Source organism: Dermochelys coriacea, chromosome 1 (assembly GCF_009764565.3).
Source record: "Dermochelys coriacea isolate rDerCor1 chromosome 1, rDerCor1.pri.v4, whole genome shotgun sequence".
In the NCBI taxonomy this organism is placed as follows: domain Eukaryota; kingdom Metazoa; phylum Chordata; order Testudines; family Dermochelyidae; genus Dermochelys; species Dermochelys coriacea.
The window spans coordinates 83,235,068-83,253,199 of NC_050068.2; the positions used below are offsets into that span (position 1 = coordinate 83,235,068).

Here is an 18,132-nt window from a genome sequence, read left to right on the forward strand (position 1 = left end):
AGATAAGCCCTAAGGAATCAGTCCTACAAAGATTTATGTACATGTTTAGCCTTATGTATGTGAATGGGTTTATGTGTAAATCTTTACAGGCTCAGGAACCGCAAACTAGATTATCCAACCTTTAAGTTGATGAACGCTTACCCACTTGAGTAATTCTATTGAACTCCATGGGAGTTAGGTGCCTAGATGCTTTTGAAAATCAGAGTAGGCATTAAATACCTTTAAAAATTGGGGCCAAAGATACTACTTAGTGCAAGTAAGTGAGTTCAGTAGGTGTTAGCTAGTGAGGCCCCAATCCTGCATGTCCTAGGTGGTGCGCTATATAGGCAGATGTTCATCTTCACAACGTGCCTTGGAGGATCAAAGCTATGCTCAGTTTCCCTTATTGTGACTTTCACAGAGCGACCAGGGTGAGAAAAACAATTGGCAAATAGGAACATGTGACTGTAAAATTCCAACATTTGTCAGCATGACTAAGGCAGATGTAGTACCGAAACTACATTAGAATTAATTTTATGCAATGAGTTCAAACTATTTTAAAGTGGAAGGTGTCCCATTAAGAAAAATATGCAAATGCTCCAAAATTGCTGGGGCTATTAGGGCAATAAAAGTTTACTGGTAAATTTTAACTATTGGCATGCTGGCACTTTCCAGATAGTCAGCAAAAGAAATAATCCTGCAGCCTTTGTGAAATGAAATGGCCTAGTGTTAGTATATGCAATTATGTCTCCCCTAGTGGCTTGAACTGATGACTGCACAGTCTGCTACTTTCAACAAGAGTTTGATTTTAATTCAAGCAGAAGCCTGTGTTTTCAGTGCTCTTGCTTTTGGGTTCATTCCCAGCTGTGGACCGCAGTAAATGTATATATGTGGCCATGGTTTAGTTACACTGGCAATTCCAATCACCTCAGTTAGAGATTTGCCCATGTAAGGACTGACAGTCAGGTCCTGGTAGGATGTCTGCTGCACCTAAATATTGAAAATGTACCGTACATGCTTTTATTTGATTTCCATTGTTTGGGCTGCAGAGTAAAAATATGCAATGCACTTCCCTTTTTCAAAAATACATCTTTATAGGTGGCTGTTCATCACAAGGGGATGGCAGCTCAGGTTGTTTGGTGCCTCCTCTGAGCATTTTCTACATCTATGTTAATGTGGCAATGTGAAGGTATGGATTATGGACACCATGTAGTGAATGTGATTGCCTACACATAGCTATTATTGCCTAGTAATTCCATAGAATCCTAAACCTTTAATTGATTTTGTCTTTCATGTTTGAGCCTTTGAAAAAAGTTAATGTACATTAGGGAGCTAGTTATAGTAAAATTGGCTTATATGAGTGGCTAGTCTGAAGTCCTCTTCCCATTGATAAAATATTAAATTGAGATTTTTAGAGAAGTCTAGGGTATTTATACCCATATTTTTCAATGAATGAGTGGGTGATATCTGCCTACATCTATTAGACAGCTTTGAAAAGCTCAGCCTAATAGCTGATTTGATTTTATGTGCATCGTTTGTGTCCTTGATTCAAATACCTTTCATTTCAGATGTATGATTTTCATTAAAGGTTGGGAGGAAGAAATTTTGGGAGTCCGGCGGGGTGGGGGAGTAAAAAGGTAATATTTTGACTTTGTACTTTGTACCTAGTCCAAGGCATGGACTGTGACTCCCACTGAAATCAGTGAATAAAGTCCTGAAACAGAGTGGCTACCTGCAACTAATGGTTTTAGTAGTGCTCAGTACCCTTCAGGATCAGGCCATCATCATTCAGAGCTGTCCAACAGTCTCTGTCGTCTTTGGTGAGATAACAGGCATGATCCTAAATCACTTGTGGATCTGGCCCAATATATCTAGGGACATGTACCAAAAAGAACATTTTTATAGTTGAATATCAAATATATATCTGTTCACATTTTTTTTTCTCCAGATCCTAAAATTGTCCTAAAGAAAAGGGAGGGGTGAGCCTGTGGAAAGATTCACCACAATTATGTGCATAGGAACTGTTCTAATAAAACAGGAGCACTATAATTATTTTATTATATTTATATTAATAAGATTATCAGAGTTACTAGAAGTGTTATACGCTTTCCCTCTTTCTCTTAAATAATACATTTCATGACTCGGTTTTCTTTTCCTATAGAGTCTAACAGCATATTCCTCAAAAGTGGGAAATTGCTGTGAAGTGAATGGATGGGACATTAGTCTTTCGTACCACAAGTTGGGAAACCTTGCTGTAATCTTTTTTCCCTTAAATTTTCATATGCTGCTGCCAGGTGGTTGGAGTGTGAGTTAGGGTGTAGACAAGCATTTTAACTGCTGCGTTGTCCTGACCGGCTTTGAGCAGGGTTAGATGACCTGACTAGGCTCAGCTACACTAGAGTTTTACCTTGAATCAATTGATCGTGAGTGACTTTGAATCAGTTAACACATTTGTGAGTAAAGACTAGTTTTGACAAATGTTTCTCCAAACATTTTTTTTCAGCATGCAAATGCTTCTGGTTTACTCTTAGGCTGAGCCTACTGAGGTCACTAGTGGGAGACAGTGGAGAAAGGTGGTAGAAATTGTGGAAATTTTAGGGAAAAAGAGAGGCTGGACTGCGAAGGAAGGTTATTGGAATTTTGGCAGTTTGAGGCATGTAGCAGGCAAATTAGTAAGGTGCTATCTGGGCTAGGTTAAAACATCATTCCACTTGTAGTTTTCCTGCAAACCAAGAGAAGCCTATTAAGCAATTGTTAAATATTCTCATCTTTCTATCAGGGCCCGGGAGCTGTTTTTTCCTATGTGAAATATTTTTACCCTTTGTCTAAGTGGCTTGTAAAAACTCCTAGAAGCAGAGTTGGCATAGACAGCATGCAGAAGGGGACCTTTGTTAATGAGGAATGGATTCAAAGTCATAAGAAACATCAAAAATGCTTTCTCTCCCAACACTGTATTTTTTGTCATAAGTGTGTTGCTCCTATTAAAGTAATTGTAATAATACTAACAATAATTGACAAAAACCATTATCCTACAGTCAGATCCACACAGGTGGACTCTTGTGCTCATATAGGTAGCCCCACTGAAGTCAGTGGTACTCCACCGTGGGCTGAATGGTCTGTCTGTGCAGATGTGATTGCAAGATCAGGGCCGAATAGACTAAAAAACACTTTAAAAGAGATAGGAACAGTCAACTAATTATACTTAAAGAGAGAAGCTGGCAAGACACTTGATTATCTAAACAAGGTTATCTGTGTAGGACGATCCACTCCCACCACTGGCTTAATAGGCCACTGTAAACTTGAAATGTTTAAAAGCAGTTTCAGGTATTGCATCTAGCTTTGGTTCTTTCTGTCATTATTTGTAGTTTAAGAATCACATTTTCCAATTTTTTAATCAGCTTTGTTGCTTTTGAAAGTATCATAGAGACAGATGGTGGAAATTGACTGAGATCCTGATTTCAGAAGCTGTTTTGGGTAAGTGGACCCCTCTCTAAAGCCTTCTCTAGCCCCAGTGAAGTAAATGGGGCTCTATGGAGGTGCAGGAGTCCAATTGCACAGGTCAGCTTACAGGATTGTGGCCTAATTAACTAAATACAAGCGGAACAATGAATCTGATAGTAAACAAAATGCTGCCAAGTGCATGAAGTAAACAAACTCTGTAACTAGAAGAAAATACCGGTATCCCATTTCTTGGTAGGTAAACGTTTTCAGATAGGAGTGTGATTTTTATTTTTAAGTTTGTAATGTCCTGTCAATATCATTTTCAGATAGTATAAGTAAAACTAATGCAAGTGCTTTTAATGTATTCTCATTTAAATTTAGATGTGGCAGTTAGAATATGGCTAAGATATAAGCTGTTATATTTTTCAGAAAGAAAATTATTTTTCATTGGGAAATAAAAATATGGTTCTATAATAGGTTTTTGAGCACCTAACTCAATTTCAGTTAGGGCCTGATCCATAGCCTAGTGAAGTCAATAGAAAGAAGGGTGTTGTTAACGTCAATGGACTTTAGATCAAACTCTTTATCTAGTTAGAGAACATATATGTATCTAAAAACCAGTGTGTAAAACATATGTTGTGGGCCATAGACTGTAAAAATAGAGAGCCATGATTTTAGTGCATCTGTGTTTTGATCTTTTGTAAAGACTGAAAAGACATATTCAGAAAAGACTGAATCATCATTCAGACTGACTTCAAAAACAGGTTGTATAAAACAGTAAAATGTAACATAAAAGTGAAAGTCTTTTCTTCCATTGCCAGTTCACTAAAATAATAGAATAAAAGAAAAGATCACTTCCTTTGCAGACACTTTATGAATCAAGCAGTCTGCAGAGAGCTACAAAAGGATCTCACAAAACTGGGTGACTGGGCAACAAAATGGCAGATGAAATTCAGTGTTGATAAATGCAAAGTAATGCACATTGGAAAAACATAATCCCAACCACACATATAAAATGATGGGGTCTAAATTAGCTGTTACCACTCAAGAAAGAGATCTTGGAATCATTATGGATAGTTCTCTGAAAACATCCACACAATGTGCAGCGGCAGTCAAAAAAGCAGACACAATGTTGAGAATCATTAAGAAAGGGATAGATAATACGACAGAAAATATATTGCCTCTTTATAAGTCCATGGTATGCCCACATCTTGAAACATTGAATGCTGTGTGCAGATGTTGTCGCCCCATCTCAAAAAAGATATATTGGAATTGGAAGAGGTTCAGAAAAGGGCAACAAAAATGATTAGAGGTATAGAACGGCAGCCATGTGAGGAGAGATTAATAAGACTGGGACTTTTCACCTTGGAAAAGAGATGACCGATAGGGGAATATGACTGAGGTCTATAAAATCATGACTGGTGTGCAGAAAGTAAATAAGGGAGTGTTATTTACTCCTCATAACACACGAACTGGAGGTCACCAAATGAAATTAATGGACATCAGGTTTAAAACAAACAAAAGGAAGTATTTTTTCACAGAACACACAGTCAACCTGTGGAACTCCTTGCAAGAGGATGTTCTGAAGGTCAAGACTATAACAGGGTTCAAAAAAGCACAAGATAAATTCATGGAGGATAGGTCCATCAATGATGGCTATTACCCAGGATGGGCAGGGATGGTGTCTCTAGCCTCTATTTACCAGAAGCCTGGAATGGATGACAAGGAATTGATCACTTGATAGTTACCTGTTCTGTTCATTCCCTTTGGATTACCTGACATTGGCCATTTTCGGAAGACCGGATACTGGGCTAGATAGATCTTTTGTCTGACCCAGTATAGCCATTCTTAATCTGGCATGTGATTTGATGCTAGATGAAATACAAAGTTTGACTTTCCCCAGCTGTCTTTACCGCGTCTATCTTTTTGCTTGTCTTACATTTTTAATTTGTATACATATGTGATCCTAATTTTATTGTTTGCCTTCTCAAACCAGCACTTTCACCTACATCTCCCCCTTCCTCTCATTTGGCAGCCAGTTGGGCTTCTTCCTGCCCTGAATACCACATTCCCTGGTTATTCAAGCTCAGTCATTAGCACCCTGTCCCACTACTGAAATTATGAATGAAAAGCCTTGTTGTTCATTACAAATAACTCAGGCTTCCTCAGTCAGTCAAATTCAAATGGAAGTGACTGCCAGACAAAGCGGCTGTATGATGGACAGTCCTCTCAGCAAGTGATCAAGGCACACAGGAAGTTTTTAAAGACACAATATAGGTAGAGCAGCTTGGGCGTTCCCCTGTGGTCAGGGCTACTTGGGCAGTGGGAGGAAGGATGTTTTTTTCCACCTAACATAAGAAAGGGGAACACAGAGAGATAATTTGCAGTCAGTTCTGCCTCAGCAGAATATATAAACCTTTCCATGCAGACACCTACACCTTCCAGTAATTCTCATCCAAGCAGAGAAAAGGACAGGCACCAGCATTTATTTGGTTTTGAATGCTGCACTGTGCAGAGTGGGTCACGTACTTGGAGCAGCACAACCCCCTGCTGAGAAGTTGCATTGTCCTGGGCCCCCTTTTCACAACAGGGGAAAAGGTAATTGACAGGCTGATTGTTTGGCCAGAACCCCTGCTGTTTTAAAATACTCCAAGGCCCCAGTCACACGTTGTCAATAATAGCTGTCGGAGGTGACGAGTGAAAAAGGGCTGTTCAGGAAACAGTTTGAGCCCTTCAAGTGGACAGGCCTCAGTGACTTCTCCGGCACTCTGGCTGCCACAAGCAGCCCCTTCAAAAATAACCTTAAAGCAATAAATCAAACTTGTTTCCTGGACTATACAAGGAACAGCTGGTTATTTTTCTTCACTTTTTTTTTTAAGTCAAAAAATTATTTAAGCACAGGAAATCAAGCATGTCAAAGTTTGGCAAAGCAGTTTAGGTGATTTAGCAGTTAAACACTTCTCCTCTTTTCAGTATTATACCCTAGCCAACTTTGGGCTTTGACTTTTTATCTTCTCACTTCAATAGCTTGTGCCTTTGCCACAATGTCTACCACAATTTGCATCCCGTCTTCCACACAGCTAGGGAAGCGATCTGAGTAGCTTGCAAGGGGAACTATGGAAAAGTCTTCATATGTTGGAGTCCCCACAGATGAATTGAGCTTGGCTGGACTGTTCTTTTAGGAACCCAAATCATATATGGGGCATAGGCATGTCTGAAGGTGTACAGGCCTACAATGTACTTAATATTTTATATATACACGCTGCACTTAATATTTTAATATATGTACAGTGCCACTGATGTGTAGGGGGCTGTTCAGACAGTTAAAAAGTTACAGGTCCCCACTGAGAGAACCTTACAGTCTTAGGCCCTGATCCTGCAATTGGATCCACAAAGGCAAACATTTACGTCTGCATAGAGCCCCAGTACAGGCCCACCCACGTTGATTTCAGTCTGAGCTTTAATTCTCTGCCACAGCAAGAGACATTTACTATATACTAACTTGCTAAAATCTAAATCTATTACAATTTGAGAGTTCTTAATGTTACCACAGAGTAGTGCCCAACTCACGTCTGCTAATACATTTAGCTCGTCAGAATTGGTGATATACTCAGGAAACAAAAGGCTGAGTTCAAATGTGCTTTTGAAACCCTCTGCAATGTCCATGTGCTATGCTTAAAGCATTACAGCAAAGATGGAAATGTGACCATTTTTTTTTTTAAAAAGTTGATGGTAAAAGCAGAGATTAGGTTGTGCAGAACAACAAACTTCTCTGGAGGTCTAGGCTCAGTAAAAGCAGAATTAAGAGGAGAAAATAGTTTGTTGGTCTCAGGTTAGCATTAAATTGCTAATTAAAATCCCAGATTTTGAATACCTTCGCATTCACATAGCACTGGATTTTTGTTCTTGTTTTTTCACATTAGTCATCTGTTTACAAAATGTAAAGAACAACACAATTTGGTTAGGTACAAAAAGAGACAGTTGTCCTGGAAAGAGAGCTGGGGAAAGCAGATTTATCTCTGTGTGCTATATAAGCAGCACAGTTTACACCATGACAGTGCTGTGTTTGTTTTGGCAGCTCTGTGTGGGTAGTATCAGGCTGAGCATGTGATTTCTGTATCTTTGAAACGTGGTCATTGTTCACCCTATACTTATGGTATTGGTGCCTATATATCTCTGTTAATGAAATTTTGTCAACCATGTGCCTGTTCTGAATGCCCATTACACAATGAATTTTTAAGAATTTATTTAAAAAGCATATTGGATTTGTTTAGTTGAGAATAGTTTGTAGGCTTTAAAACTGGAACTTGCAATGTTTTCCTGTGGCCCACCTGAAAGTAACTCATTGAATCTAAGAGGAACTGAAGGGTGCTCCGTCTCTTGTAGGAGATGCCTTTGCAGTATCAGGCCTTTATCTTGTAAGTTCTTTGAGATGGAGACCTTGTCTTCTTACTGTCTGTAAAGCTCTTAGCACATCTTCAGTGGTGTAATTATTCTTTATTCTTTCTTTTTCCTCCCACACCTAGAGGTGCATTGGGTGCCCACCAGTTTTCACCATTTATTTTGGTTTTCTGCTGGTCTGTTCAGGCTTGTGTCAAGTTGATAGATTTGCCTTCTTTCTCCGTTCTGTGGATTGTTTCTCTAGCTTACCCTCTTTTTCTCTTTCCAGGTGGTGTCCATATTCTCATTTGCTGTGGAAGTCATGTATGTGGTATCCTTAAAGTGTGTCTAATATGTCCATATTAGGCAGGTCTAGGGCTGGGATGGGGTTAGGGGAGGGTCGCCTCTCCCCAGGCCGTGGCAGGTCTGGGGTTGCGGGAAAGGCATCTCTTCCTGCCGCAGCCCTGAGTGCCTGCGTGGCGCTTATTAGGGTGCTGTGCAGCTGTGTGACCGTGCAGCTTAGAGGGAACTAAGGTGCCCGCCATGCAATTTTTCCAAATCTTTTCAAGTTTATGAAAGTTGTTTGCTGCTTTTAATAGTCATTGCTTGACATCTAGCATGGTGTCACCATCATTGCACATCTCATTCCATAGATGGGTAAAATAGTTCACTTCTTCTTTCATCCACTCTAATAGTTACTTTGTGGATGTTGGTAGCCATATATTTTGTCTTACCCTTGTGGATGAACAAACCAACTTGTTTTGCTGTATCTACCAAAAGCTGGGTCTTTTCTTTCACTAAGCAATGTGTTGAACTAAGCAGAAAAATATCAGCAAAAACAAGGTCACCCAATTGTGCTTTTCTCCATAAAATCCCTTTTTTCCCTTCTGTGGTTACTTTCCTCATGATGTAGTCAATGGCCATTTGCAAATAACAGAGGGGATATAATACACTGTCGCGTTATTCCAATTGTCATTGCCAACCATTGGCCAATGTTGCCATCGTCTCTGAGTGCACATTCAGAATTCCCATATACATCCTTGATTATTCTAATTATTTTTTCTGGTATTTTATAGTGTGCCATGATTTTCCAAAAATTGTCTCAGTTTATGCTGTCAAAAGCTTTCTGGAAATCTATAAAATGTATCAGAAGAAGTGCTTGCCACTTCGCACTTTGTTCTGTGATATCTCTGAGAACTATGACATGGTCTGCACACGATCTCATTGATCTAAAACCTGCTAGTTTCTCTCTAAGTTGAAGGTCTTTTTTTTTTTTTTTTCTTGATACGTTCCAAGATGATGATGCACATGATTATCTCAGGCACTGACAATAATGTGATACCTCTCCAGTTATTAGAGTTGATAAGGTAGCTTTGGCAATATTACCATAAGGCCTCTCTTCCACTGGATTGAGTTCTCTTCTTCCTTCCATATTCTGGAGAGCTGTTTTGTCACTTGCTTTAAGCATCATTCCAGTAATGTTGTTCTTTCCAGCTGCTTTCCCATTTTTGAGTTTACTGGTGACTTGTCTAACTTCTTCCATTGCAATAAATCCTAAATTAATATCAAGCTTTAGTGATAGGTCTGCATCACATTAGTTGTTCAGTTGGTATTGTTCTATTTAAAATATCATGAAAATATTCTGCTTATCTTTTCCTTTGTTGTTCTTCTGTACTAAGAATCTTTCCATTGGCATCTTTAATAGGACCTCCAGTATTGCTAAAGTTTCCTGTTAGCTGTTTGATTGTCTTATACAAGATCATAAGGTTATCTCTTTGGCTAACATCTTCAGCCTCTTGACATTTTCTATCAATAAATGCCCTTTTATCTTTTCTGGCACTCCTTTTACCTCTCTGTCTAGAGCTCTGTATTCTTTTTGTGACTTGCTTGTCTCTTCATGTCTTTAGCATTCATGAGTTGTTGCTTTACACTTCTTTTTTCCACTGCTGTCCAAGTAACATCACTAATCCGTTCTTCCCCTTTAGATGTTGTTGTTATTGGAACTGTTATGTAAAGGGGCAGGTTCCCAGTTGGTATAAATTGCTGTGGAATTCACAGGAGCTATACTGACAGAGAATTTGGCCCAAAATCTGTATGATAAATGATACATATTAAAATAAAATAGCATTATGCAATACATAATTTGGATCTGCCAGTGTAGAGTCCAAATAATGCCCATGTATTCCCTGGAAATGTAATATATTATGGCCACATTTACCATATCCTGTTTCTGCTTGTTATAGTCACAAATTACCTATAGCAATGTAACGTTATACCATCCAACAATGGTTGAGAATGTACTTGAATTATATGTATGGCAATCTTTTACTGTCAAACTGATAATACTTTAGAACTCTGTCATGCTAATGAGCCATATGCTTTTGGGTGTCTCTTTCACTCGGCTCATGTGACTGGGAAATAGTTTTGAAAATGCATCAATGTTGGCAAGGCTGCTGCTTCTGCCTTTTCAAAGCAGTGTGACAGCATTTTCTGGACACCACTAGATTGGTGAAAAATCTCACTCATCAAAGATTGCCACCCATCAGAGTGTTTGAAAAGCCTGTTACAAGAGAGCTAGGGGAGACTTAAAATGTGCCACCATAACTGAATCCTTTCTCAGCCCTTGGAGAGGAGAAGGGGGCAAAAGAAAAGCCACCATCTGGGAGCATTGTTGGGGCAGAGTAGAAACCACTGCTGGCATCTTTCAAAGCTTCGAGGAGACACTGTTCCGGCAAGCCCTACCCATACTGTTCTTTCCCTTGCAGGTTCCTGTTCTGAGCACATTCCTGGAGCATCTTTAATAGGATTCAGGAAGCACCTACTTGATGTACTGAAAACATGTGCGTTATGTGGGGGCTGACTGTATGAGCAGGGGTTGTAGGCTAAAGGTGCGATCCTTGCTGTCTGAAGACAGTGAAAGCAAGGGGAGGATGAGTAACATCGGATGCTGGAGGAGAAGAGAGAGGGACAGTAAGGCTGAGGCAAGAGAGATAAGGAGTTCCCATCCGACTTCTCACCTTTGCCTCAGCCTTGCTGCTACTCTTAGCTCTTCTCCTCCAACACCTGGGGTGAAATCCTGGCACCACTGAAGTCAGTGTGAGTTTTGCCATTGACTTCATTGGCGTCAAGGTATAACTCCAGTGATGTCACAGGGCTGAATGTGGCCTAAGAGGAAGGAAAATTACAGAAAAAAGAAAAAAAGTCTAGTATAAAACACTGAGCTAAATTGGTATAAAATCTCTTCCAAGTATTTGAACTATATACGTGTTATAAGAGAAAATATACTTCAAAAATAACTTCTGACAAAAGACAATGATTGATTTATAGCTACAAATATCTAACCTGCAGGCTCTCATAATGACCTGCTCCCAGTAGAGATGGCTTTGGAATATTCTTTCAGCCTCCCCACAGGTCCCTCCCACAACCTCGTCAGTCTTTCTGGTAATTTCAGGGAGAAAAAAAGTAAAAGATTTCAACTTCTGCTACTCAGAAGTTTCCAGATTTTCTCTCTTCACTCTCCCTGTTCAACAAGTCAACATACAAGGCACTCAGTGAAGGTGTCTCCCAGCTCCAAACTAGAGCCAGAGCCCTGCAGAAATGAACACTCAAAAGTAATGCCTTGAGATTACTCACATGTGTAAAGTTACGTTTGTGCATGTTTGCAGGATTGGGACCTAAACCTGGGAGCAGTTAGGCTGTCAGTTAAGTTATGAGTGAAACTTGCACCCTAGCATTATCACAGATGTATCTTCAGGTTCAAGAGCATATGGCCAGAACAGTTGAAATCCAGGCTCTCTTGAAGTCAATGACAAAACTGGCCACTGACTTCATTGGGGCCAAGATTTCACCCCATATATTAAAAAAAAGGTTAAAAAAGCCTTGCTATATATGCTGGAGCAGATTTTCATATAAAGTGAGGCCTGAGGTGTGTGTGTATATTTGAATATCTGTCTGCCTGCTTTGGCCCGTGTGCTTACAATCTCTGTTCGCATGCACAGATGCCACCTGTACATATGCAATTGCAGTAACTGGGCATGAAAAAAAGGTTCAACAATGCAAGTAGATCTCAGGTCTGACCTTCTGAAAAGCTGATCCTGTACACTTTATGGGTCCAGACTCCCATGAGGGGGGCATAGGGAGTGGGAATCACAAATCCACATGATGGCTCTGACTGCTGGATTTTCCTTTTGGATCTTTATTTAGGGGCTGATCCCTTCAGGTGTTGCAGGCTGCTGTTGCCTACTACAGGTGGTGTCTCCTTAAAGGCGTGTTGAATTAGTTGTGTCAAATTCTGTGAGGTGTGTCAGTGAGTCATGTGAGATCGGGTCTTGACAGACTGCATCTAAAGGGGCTCCTGTGTATGGATTGTCTTGTGTTTAGGAGAGATCTGCATAACATATTTCCCCCCCACACCCTTTTTTGGCATAAGTGAATAACTGGGGTTTGGGGCCAAACCTTCCTTGTTGTCAGACAAATAATTTTACTTAGCATTTTTTCATCGGCAAAAGCTTCACAAAAGTTAGGCTCAAAATTGATGAATGTTTTGCCTGAGTAATGACAAGAGGATTTGGCTCGTTAGCTAGTTAATCCTCACAACACCCTTCTTCACAGATAAAATTCCCTTTTTAGTTATTGATCACAGGTGTGTTGGATGGGTGTATGAGTATAAATAAGTCCTTTGGAAGACAGAGTGCCTTTTTAGCATAGTGGCTGCTGTCACCGAGGATGTGTTCTACTCATGGGGATGATATTAACGTGTGTTTTAGGGGTTAGAATCTAGCCACCATTGTACTGGATATATTATCTCTTGCTTCTATAAAAATTGGGATCTGTAGGGTATTGTCTATTTGAATTTGGAGCAGTAAGGCATGTAGTAAAAGTAATTTTTAAAAAGAGGAATTTTGCAAATAGCTGTTTTACTCCTGTATGATAGAAATGCATTTGTCGCACATAAGGTGTAAATTTTAAAGTTTCTAAAATTTGCCAGGCTGGTGTTGAAAAATGAATACAGAAAAGAAAAACAGCTACTTTGGTTTTGGAGCCCACAAAAACCAATGGTTTGTGCTCCCTCTGCTGGCTGTAAAGCAGCAGGTAACCAACAAACCTTGCTCTCAGAGATGTATTGATACGGTACACAACAAGCCTTATGTAATTTTAGTGTTAAATGAGAATCGCTTAGTTAGGAGGCTTGCAAGTTAAATAATAAATTTTTTTAAGGGTTCTGGTTTGTCACCTCGCTCTTACAGTGGTTTGAGCATTGGCCTGCTAAACCAAGGATCTGGGGCAAAAATTGTGGATTGGTCCTGCTTTGAGCAGGGGTTTGGACTAGATGACCTCCTGAGGTCCCTTCCAGCCCTGATTGCGTGATTCTTTACAAAAATAAGGATTTTAAAGGAAAAACATGACTAATCTTACTGATCCTGAATTTCTGTGAACAGCTGGGTTGAATTGTTTAACATATTCTAACGCAACAAAGAGTGAACCTCTCTAGTCTGTTATAATCTGCAGAACCAAGAATACTATGGAATTTTTTTCTGCTCATGGTTTAGAAGTGATTCTTAGATTGAGTGCTGCTGTCCTCTGACTTGTTCCTTGTAGTATGGTTCTTGGAGGTCACTTAAATTAATAAACTTTTTTATTTTTAAATAGAATAGTAAAGAAGAGATATTACTTAATACTAACTAATAATCTGTCCTGTTTCTTTCCAATTATCCTTTAAGAAGTGGCAATTTGCATTCATTAATGACCTATAATATATTCTCTGTAACTAAATCATCTGATTTTATATGTTGTTTGTTTAGGTATGGAAATTTCTTTACAAACTATAATGTCCAAATGTAAGAAAAATTTTGCTCAGCCACAGTATCACCATTTTTTGTTAAACTTCATATGGTGACACTGAAGGAGAACAGGAAGCAATAGCCCCTCTGAAGCACCTGGTATTGGCCACTGTCAGAAGAAAGGATACTGGGATACATGGACCTTTGGTTTGACCCAGTATGGCCATTTTTATGTTTTAGATCGGGGAGGGTGAACTATGGCCTGTGGGCCAGATCCGGCCCATGACGGCTTTCAGTTCGGCCCGCAGGATTGCCAGCCCCATGGCACAGCGGGGCAAAGGCAGGCTTTCTGCCTTCTCTAGCCCGCACTGCTCCCGGAAACAGCCGGCACCATGTCCCTGCAGCCCCTGCGGGGCGGAGGAGGGCAGAAGGCTCCGTGTGCTGCGCTCACCTGCAGACACCTCCTGCTGCAGCTCCCATTGGCCGGGAACGGGAAACTGTGGCCAATAGGAGCTTTGGGGGTGGTACCCACAGCTGAGGGTAGCGTGCGGCGGAGCCGCCTGCTCCACCCCACCTCCAGGAGCCACTGCTGGACATGCCGGCCACTTCTGGGAGCAGTGCGGGGCCAGGGCAGGCAGGGAGCCTGCCTTAATGCCACTGCCACCCTGGAACTGCTCGAGGTAAGTGATACTGGGCCAGAGCCCGCACCCTGAGCCCCCAACCCGCTGCCTTGAGCCCCCTGCTGCACCTCTCCTGCACCCCAATCCCCTGCCCTGAGCAGCCTGCCGCACCCCACATTCCCTCTCGCATCCCAACTCCCTGCCCCAGCCCTACATTCATGGCCCTGCCTACAATTTCCCCACCCAGATGTGGCCCTCGGGCCAAAAAGTTTGCCAACCCCTGTTCTAGATTATGTTTCTTCACTCAGCACTTCTGATACTTGTGTGTACTTCAGTTTACAGTGGAAGAGTTTGTGGAAATGAGCACAACAAAGCTTTTAAAAAGAGCTGCAAGCTTTTCCTTTGACTTGGGATTTCTTAGTTCTCCCAGGCAAGCCTCAAGCTTAGAAGCACAATGCAACTATTTTGGTTAGATAAGCGAACCTTCACTGATTAGAGTTTCACTTCCCATGCTGGAGAAAATCATGCCCCTGGGGAGAGGAACTGGTGTGGTTCTGGAAAGATAGTCATGGAAGGGGTACATATGCCCTCTACACAGTACAGAGCTAAGTTCTGTGGGGTTTCTCCACACGAGCATGTCAGATGTAGGTGTGGATGGGATAGAGAGGCAGGGACAGAGTATCCACTGCTACATGCATCCTCCTGTTTTTCCCCTCTGTAGAGATGTGTGCTAGGGTTACTCTAGGATAAATGACCACGGTTACCTTGTGGCGGATTTCTGGCTGCTCCAGGATCTCAGGCATGGGTGGCAGGTGAACACGCCATTGTGGGAGGTTAGCCTCTGGTCCCACCCACTCTGCCTGAGGTCCGCTCCTCCTCCCCTACCGGAGCCCAGAACATATACCCCCCTGTGGCCGCCAGCCCTCTTGCTGGGTGGGCGGGTGGCATGGCTGGAGCACCCCCAGCCCTGGACCGTCCCCAGCCCTGGAGTGCCAGGCGGGTGGTGTGGCCAAAGTGCCTCCATTTCCAGCCCAGAGGGTCCCCCGCCCCGGAGCTCTGGGCAGGCAACATGGCATAGCCCTAGCTCCAGTGCCCCCAGCCCTGGGCCTGGTGCGCACTGGCCCCAGCTTGCCTGCCCCAGCCTCTTGGTCATAGAAGAGCGGGAAGGGAACTAGAAGCAGGCAGGAGAGGCACTCGGGGTGGAGCGTGGGTGGGGCTATGCCAGGCTGTTTGAGGAGGCACAGCCTTCCCCTGCTTATGCTACCTGCCCTCCATGGTCTCAGGGGAAGTTTGCCCCCATGATTCCCGACCCTGGCACTTCTACCTGTCCCCAGTTGGTACTGGATGTTTGATAGTTTTTAATACTTTCACTTGATGGCATTACCATTCACCACTTTTCATTCTTTTGTATTCTAGGTAGCACTATTAGAAACTATGGTGAGAGCTCACAGTCCCAATCAAGTAAGTGCTTCTTTTTGTTCTAGTAAAAATTAGCTGTATGATAAATATATTCATTGGTTGTTTTCTGTTTCTGTTAGACTTTTTGGACAGTTCTTGAACACCGTTGCACCTTCCTCTGAGCTCCATGAATCTCAACATTGTTATGTCCTCTTTCAAATCCCCTGGAGTCCAGCAGTTTAGGAGCCTAATGCATTTCTTGTAGAAATGAGTTAAGCGGTGGCCTGGATCCCCATAAAACAACTGGCAGTGGTGCTACCACTCACCTTACAACATTTAGTTTGGTCGTTAGAGCACTTACCTGGGATGTGGGAGACTCAGGTTCAATCCCCCCTCCCACTGCCTGACGGGCAGAAAGGATTTGAACAGGGGTCTCCCACTTCTCTCAGCAAAGTGCTCTAATTACTAAGTTATAGGGTATTCTAACATGGGGCTACCTCAGTCTCTCCTACTGAAGCTGTTCCATTGTGGATATATAATGAAAGAATCATTGGGATAGGGGGACTGGCTCCTAGGTCTCTCATTTCCCATGTGGGCTAATCACCAGGCTATAGAGTCATTGTCATTATCTCTCTGGCCTAATGAGTATTAAGTATTTATTCACAGCAGAACAGTCTTTGAGCCAGACAGAGTGTGTGTGTATCTGTGAGAATGACTCAGTAGTCCAGTGGTTAAGGCACCTACCTGAGAGGTGGGAGATCCCAAGCCCAGGAATAGTGTGCCAGCAGCGGTGAATATGGCCACTTGGGGGAAACAACAGGGGTGCAGACATGACTCCACTGCCCTGCATCTGCAAGGCTGAAGTGCAGGAGCATATTATTCCCTTTTGTACTTTTGTTAGGTTTAAAGCAGTGGTGGGCAACCTGCAGGCCCGTCAGGGTAATCTGCTGGTGGGCCGCGAGACAGTTTGTTTACATTGGACATCCGCAGGCACAGCCACTCACAGATCCCAGTGGCCGCAGGTTGCCTACCACTGATTTAAAGCCTGTTCCACAAGACCACTTTAGGCACTGTGTATAAGAGGCAATACTGATGTGATTTGTGGCATAGTATGTTCCCTGGCAGCTGGATCTGATGCCATCAGTTAGTGGTGTAATTGCACAGTACATCCGACTTATGTGATTATGTATACAGAAGTGTCACCCCCTGTGCTGTTGTGGGACTGATTCATGTTGGAATGGCATACTGGCACTTTTGGCACTCTGCACAGCATGACCGTGCACGCAAGGTTACACTGCATGGAGGATGATGATTTGTACAGCGAAATGGAGTCCTCCACACACTGTGTGCACGTGAAGTCACTCTAGGGGGGGCATTCCAGCAGTGGCCCTTTCAGGACTACACTCATGGTCACTGTGCCTCAAAGAACAATTTCAATACTGGTTACACAGTGTTCCAAGGGTTCACTGACTAGTCAGGATATACATAGTACAAACTCCAAGTATTTTATGTATTCAAATTTCTACAATAATTACATCCTAAAAACCTATGCTAAAAGAACATTAAGGTGGCAAAGTCAGGCACTCCTCAGTTAGAAAGTGCCAAAGTTTAGGTTCCTTAGTTACCTCTGGATGCTAAATGAGTTCTGTAGTTTCTGTAAGAACTCAGTTAAAAAAACTGAACATTTTTCCTTTAATAAAAGCATTTATTGTTGGCTTTGTAAGACAGTTTGCACTTTGAACTGAGTAATACCTGAAAGTAGAATTTGTAAAGAAAAGGCTGGGTTACAAAACTGTTTAATCTCACAAGCCTTCCATTTCTAGTCCATTAGCTGATGGATTATTCCATGCTTTTCATCGGGAAGGAAAGGCCGCAGAGGAGATACAACAGGTCTACTTGCCACCCAGAATCAGGATTTTTTTTAGGGGATGCATACAATAGGATCTCAGCAGACCTGCGAAAGAGCACAGTTCCCCCATAAGGATGCTGTCCTTCAGGAATTACTTCTGCAGCATTTTAGAGACCACAGACCCACCATGGTGAAAGCATGCTGGCAGCGGTTACCTCTGTAATGAATATGCACTACATTTACATTCATGGTGATAGCTCCCTGTGTTCCTAGCATGGTGCCATTAAAGGTATCAAGGCTCTCCAAATCATTTCCTTTCTTCCTATTATAAAATACTTTTCCAAATGCACTCTTTTGGTAGACAGCTAAAAATCTACATAACACATACAATCTGCAATTTGTGAAAGCAAGTAGGGCAACGTTCTCCCATTACACTCTTTTATCACAGAGATTAGACATCAAAAATACCTTTTAGGTTCTTTAGTCCATCTCCCTGCCAGCATAGAATCTTTCTACACAGTATCTCTTTTAATGCCTTTTCCAGTCAATACTGGTCATCTCCCTTAAGACATTGATTGATCTCACTATTAGGAAGTTTTTCCTGATATCAAGCCTCAATTTCACATCTATTAATTTCATCCCATTTCTTTTGGTTATACTGTCATTAATTGTCCTAAATAATTCC

At 41.8% G+C, this 18,132-nt stretch overlaps 1 long non-coding RNA gene across 4 annotated transcripts in view; it reads left to right on the forward strand.

Annotated features, from left to right (window-relative positions):
* Nucleotides 1-18,132, forward strand: part of LOC119859997 — a 67,572-nt gene that overhangs the window by 2,049 nt on the left and 47,391 nt on the right. For 3 of the 4 annotated variants that reach the window (XR_006277778.1, XR_006277777.1, XR_006277780.1), the window contains exon 2: nt 15,617-15,661. This is a non-coding gene — a long non-coding RNA (uncharacterized LOC119859997). Of the gene's footprint in view, nt 1-4,944; nt 4,948-14,718; nt 14,778-15,616; nt 15,662-18,132 lie in introns of all 4 variants that reach the window. The other variant, XR_006277779.1, reaches the window with a different exon arrangement.